General features: G+C 46.1%; 1 protein-coding gene across 2 annotated transcripts in view; it reads right to left on the reverse strand.

The window, feature by feature from the left end:
- G3BP2 (G3BP stress granule assembly factor 2) overlaps window positions 1-4,893 on the reverse strand; it is a 34,125-nt gene extending 29,232 nt beyond the window's left edge. For both annotated transcript variants that reach the window (XM_047719552.1, XM_047719553.1), the window contains exon 1: window positions 4,760-4,893. The gene's annotated coding sequence lies outside the window, so the exon portion shown is untranslated. The remainder of the gene's footprint in view (window positions 1-4,759) is intronic.
- Between the last annotated feature and the right edge of the window lie 1,107 nt (window positions 4,894-6,000).

Genomic DNA, 6,000 nt, shown 5'->3' on the forward strand with positions numbered 1-6,000 from the left:
TTACAATTAAAAAGACGTGGTAATACAAGCAAAATAATGTATTCCATTACTTCTCTTTAATCTTGGGGATCTCTGCAATGGCATCTCCATTCTCATTAAAAGAAAAGGAACTTCTCCATACATTGATAAAATGACTAGATCAATATAAATCATAAAATCTAACTATTACTGTTAACTTCAAACACCTGACTGCAACCACAATATATAAACATCAAAACACACAGTCAAAAACTCACTCTTTGAGGAGCCTGGAGTGTCCTGACCACCATTTATAAAGAGTGATAACTGTAGCATCTTTGGTCAAGCAGTGGGGGAATCGAGACAGGACTTTCACTCAGGGCAAATTACTGATGTGAAATTTCATGTCATATTTTGATGGCCATTTCAATGTTTTGAAAAAATAGCCAAAATGAAAATTGCTGAGAAGCTGAGATAGTATGTCACCTTACAAAACAAAAACAACAAAAAACAGAAATAAAAAGAAATAAAAAAGAAAATTACAAAAAATTTTAAATCTACAAAAGTCTTGTTTCAGCACTGTAAAGTTACATGTACTATCTTGATTTCTATAAAAAAAGTAAGATCTCTAGGAACAGGATGCATTTCTTTTTTTTTTTTTTTTAAAGATTTTATTTATTTATTTGACAGACAGAGATCACAAGTAGGCAGAGAGGCAGGCAGAGAGAGAGGTGGAGGCAGGGTCCCTGCCGACCAGAGAGCCCGATGTGGGACTTGATCTCAGGACCCTGGGATCATGACCTGAGCTGAAGGCAGAGGCTTAACCCACTGAGCCACCCAGGCGCCCCAGGATGCATTTCTTTATAATAAAGAATCTATGTTACCAAAGGCTATGGTCTATGCTAGGACACAGCTTATCTCTACTATTGGATACTTAACTCCCTTTCCCCTGTAGAGCCCCTTACTCAGAGCTGGGGGTCACACTAGTCAGGCCCCGGGCATTTCTCACTGAGCCACGGACTATTCCCAATCTCCACAGCTAATCCACATATTAAAACTGGAACTTTCTAAACTACAGAGCTCTTCACCAATCAAAACAGCAATGAACCTTTTTAAGATTTTTTAAGAGATTTTATCCATTTATTTGAGAGAGAAATAGAGAGAGAGGGAGGGAACACACGCAGGGGGGAGTAGGAGAGGGAGAAGGAGTCTCCCCACCAAGCAGGGAGCCCAATGCTGGGCTGAATCCCACATGACCTGAACTGAAGGCAGATACTTAACGACTGAGCCACGCAGGCACCCCATAAGATTTTTTATTTTTAAGTAATCCCTACACCCAACGTGGGGCTGGAATTCAGAACTGTGAGATCAAGAGTCCCATGTTCTACCAACTGAACCAACCAGTCGCCCCCAACAATGAATAGCTATTTAAAGCTAAAACCTTCAGAGCACCTGGGTGGCTCAGTGGGCTGGGGCTCTGCCTTCAGCTTCCTGATCTCAGGGTGCTCCAATGGAGCCCAGTGTCAGGCTCTTTGCTCAGCAGGGAGCCTGCTTCCTTCTCTCTCTCTGCCTGCCTCTCTGCCTACTTGTGATCTCTCTCTGTCAAATAAATAATAAAATCTTAAAAAAAAAAAAAAGCAGAAACCTTTAATTTGTTGTGGCAGACCATAGAATGAAAATATCACAAAACAAGATCTAAGCACCAGGGGTAAAAATAAATAAAAGACAGCTGTAGATTAAGTAAGACTTTTCTCAGACCCCAAGTGAAGAAGGCAAACTTTTGAAGCTCAGAAGCTCTTAAAATTGACCAAGCATTATGAAAAGGAAAAGCTGTGCCACGAAAATAAAGCATATATTTATATTACCCTTTAAAGTTTAACAAGTAACCTACATATTCCTTTATCTCCTTGAAATAGATAGGATATTTACTTCATTTGCAGAAAAGGAAAACTGATGGTTAGAGAGCCTAAGGAGTTTAGAAGGTCCCTCAGAGTTATAAGAGGATTTAAAATCAGGTCTCCTGTCTCTAGTGGTATTTTCAGTACACCTGGTTAAGAACAAACATTTAAAAAGAACAGCTATGGGTGCAAATATAAAAATCTTCTGAAGTCCAACTGCTAGCTTATTTGATACTGTTGGGATAATTGAAAAAGGAGAGGGCAGTAACATAATACAAAAAAAAATAAAAAATAAAAAATAAAAATCCAAGAGTCATCCCAAAATATCTACGGTGATGTACCAAAATAAGGTAAACTATCTAGAAATTAAAAGATATGAATAAACTGAGGATATTAACAGCCATCAAGAAACAACTTCTATTGCTTCTGAAGCCAGTCCAGAGTTCTGGGATAAGAACCGAATCTGTCCTAGCAGCTCTTAAACAAGTGTCAATCAATGGAGAGTAAGTCCTGTTTGTCAATTAAATTCTACTGAATTTAAATTCAAAAGCAACCCTTAAGTTTGTACCTACAAAACCGCCTTGAAAAGGGGTCATTCTCCACCTCTGTATCAACTCCGTGTAAAATGTGGGAAGTCTTAAAGTAACCTGATAGAGAATTAATGTTCAATCCTGATAATGAGTAATCAACAATTTTGCAGGATAAAGAAAGCTGGTAAGAATCTAAACACACCAAAAAAAAAAAAAAAAAATTTAAACACACCATTAGTATTTACAGATTTTCAGCCACTGATACAGAAGTTTCCATTTTTGATTTCTCATAAGCAAAATATGGATAAAGAGTATTTCCTGCTACCAACAGGGCCAGTATCACTGAAACTCAAGAATCAAACTACTAGTGAACACTAAATTAGAATATCAAATTATTTAAAGACTTTATTTCTTCTCCTTTCTTCTACTTCTGATTCTTAAGTACCCCACAAATATTCTGGTTCTCTCCACTCTTTTTTTTTTTTTAAGATTTTATTTATTTATTTGACAGAGAGATCACAAGCAGGCAGAGAGGCAGGCAGAGAGAGGAGGAAGCAGGCTCCCCGCTGAGCAGAGAGCCCGACGCGGGGCTCGATTCCAGGACTCCGAGATCATGACCTGAGCCGAAGGCAGCGGCTTAACCCACTGAGCCACCCAGGCGCCCCATGGTTCTCTCCACTCTTAAGACTTGTTCACCACTATTCTTTCAACCCGAAATGTTTAAAAACCGGAACCATAACAACTCTTAATAAACAACCCATTTGAAGTCCTTATCCTCCCAATTCCTTATAGCCTTTCAGAATTAAACAGCCTCTAGAGACTAAATCATAACACAGGAATACACGTGACTAATCCCCCAAATTTAAGAAAACGGGAAGGTAATATCACCAAAGAAACTAAACATAATCCAGTTCTAAGAAATTCAAACTAATCATACCGTGTATCTTTGAAAATCAGGAATTCTGGACATCAAAAGGACCACTGGATACTAACAGGGCCAAGCGTTTACTTAGAAACTTTGTTCACATGTCCAAGGCTATATTAACTGCCAAATATGGAGCTAGACAAGAATTCCCATCTTCTTTCCCTCTAACATACGGGGCTCCCTAAGTGCAGCTGATGGTTCCCGGTTCCAGGTACAGGCAATGCTAGCAATTGGAGGACTAGCACGGTGTGTAGAGCCTTGAACCTAAAAACAGTATTTTAACCCAAGTTGAAATCTTAACTTGGGGGGAGGGGGGTCAACTCTGCTATTACCGCAGCTTCGGTCCACGAGTTTTGTTGTCGTTTTTTAAAGGGAGCAAAGGTACCTACCCTCAAAAAAAAAAAAAAAAAAAAAATCTGTTTAGAAATTAGGTATGCCTTGGGGTAAAAAAATGTATCTATGCGGAAAACTAGATGCAAATCTATATTCGCTCCAAATCGGCACAGAGCCATCTTTAAAATCTGCTTTTAAAGACGCAGATAAAATTCTATCAGATTCGACAAACAAAAATCAACACAATCTAGGAAGCTCACGGTCTTCCCGTTGACCATCCTTCCAACCGCCGCCCCCTCCCCAAAGTGGGGGAACAGGAAGAAACCCATTTCCCAAAGCACTCAAACATCTTTCCTATTCCTGGGTCAATACGGAATTGTCTGCATAAAAAGAGCAGGAAGAAGGTGTATGTTGGCTACAGCCTGGGTTTTTGAACACGTTAGGGATAACCTCCCCCCGGGGGGAGGGGGTCGTCCAAAGATCGCGGAATTCCAGGTACCGGGTAAGCAAAGCGGCGGCCGTCTTCAAACCCGGATTCTGTGTCGGTGCACAGAAATGGTGCCCGGAGGCCGCTACTTTCGCATCTGCGTCGCTTCTGCCTCCGCCGACACAGCCTATTTTCCCCTCCCCCACGGGCGGGGCGGCGACGGCCTCCCCGCTCCCCTGAAACCGGGAACGAGAGACGCAGACGACTCGGAGACCAGGCTGGTGGGCTCCCACCCTAAGACCCCCTCTCCGGAAAGCCTGCTCCTCCACGTCCCGCATTCAGCCTGCACCAGCGCGCCTCCGGGAGCTGCGGCCCCGTTCCCGGCTCGCCACTTCATCTCCCACAAATCCGGGCCCCACCTGTGCCCTCCGGGCCCTCCGTCCGCAGGACGCGAGCCGGTCACCTCCCTTCCCACGCGGCCTCCCATCCTCACCTGAGAGGAAAGGTTTGGCTCCGACCGCGCACACACGGCAGCGCAGGCAGCCGGCGAGAACAATGTCTCTCTCCGCCGCGACCACCTCCGACACTACGGCTCTCGCACAGGACGGTTGCCTCGAGCCGCGGCGCGCGAACGGAATGTCCCCTTCCGACCACCACACCGACCTCCCTTCCCGGCCCCCGTACACACCTCCAACCAACAGCGGCGGCGGGTACGTCGCGCGGAGGTCAGCAGGAGAGTCGCCGAGGACCGGCCGCAGCGGATTCTTCTCGCTCGCCGCCCCCTCCCTCCGACGAACCTCAAGCCTCGGAAGCCGGAGAGCCGCGAGCTCGTCTCCCTTACAACCACCTCTTCCCCGGCGCCAGGCGCTGCGGCGAGCGACAAGGAACACGGACGTCCCGCCCCCTTTGCCGCCGCCCCCTCTTATTGTTTTACCCCTGCCGAAAGGGCTGGGGAACCCCCCAGCACGGCTTCAGCCAATCACGCATCTCCTTCGCGAGCCGGACCCAACCCTCTCGCGTTTCTCTGCGGAGCACGCGCAGAACGCCGCCGCGCTCACGTACTCTCGCGCCCAGAAAGCCGGGGAACCGGAACCGGTCTGAAGCCGCGGCAAGAGTCCGCTGATTTGACGTCACAAGGAGGCTGCCTTTCTGCTGCTCTACGGCGCTGGCCTCGCCGCCCTTCGAGACCGCGACCCGACAGGAACCGGTTGACCGCAGCGCCGTGTCTTTGGCTGCGTCTGCTGGAGAGTGAGGTTTCTGGTCCCTTTCGGTTATTAATGTTAAGAGGGAAGGACCTCGGTCATTTTCTCTCTGAACCAGGTGTCTGCAGGTTGCTGCTCGAGACCAGAAAACGCAGCCAGTGGTTTCAGCTGTTTGCACCCTAAACTCACCTACACTGTGTATGAACCCATCCTGGGAAATGGAGGTATTAAACTCCACCCAGAAGGTCAAATTCACCCTAACAGCTGAGCGCAGTGTATGTCCTGGAGCCTGCTAGATGCTAGGCCCGGGGATGTAGGGGAACAGGAGGCGGCCTGGACAGAGGGGGAAGAAATCTATTTCTTTGTGTGCGTGTTTTGTATTTAGCTGTGGCTAAATACATACTAAGCGTTTTACATGCTAAGGCTGCTAAAAGGCTGAAATCCCAGGAGATATCAGGATTACAGCCCTGTCCTAGATCTAGGCCCACACTTGGCCCCAGAGCATAGCTGGGAAAACACTAGACACTGACTCTCGTGACCTTGATTCATGGAAAAAGCCAAATCTCCTGACAGTCAAGGAAGCCGCTTCGCACCTTCGTTCTGGCAATGTTGCTCCCAAGAATACCAAGACAGCAGAGGCAGGTTTGGAAGGAAGGGCTGAGAAAATGATGGAAGAAATGAAAGGGCAATTAGAAAAGGAAAACACATTTATTACATGCCCATGTAC

The sequence above is a fragment of the Lutra lutra genome, chromosome 2, assembly GCF_902655055.1.
Source record: "Lutra lutra chromosome 2, mLutLut1.2, whole genome shotgun sequence".
Classification (NCBI taxonomy): Eukaryota; Metazoa; Chordata; class Mammalia; order Carnivora; family Mustelidae; genus Lutra; species Lutra lutra.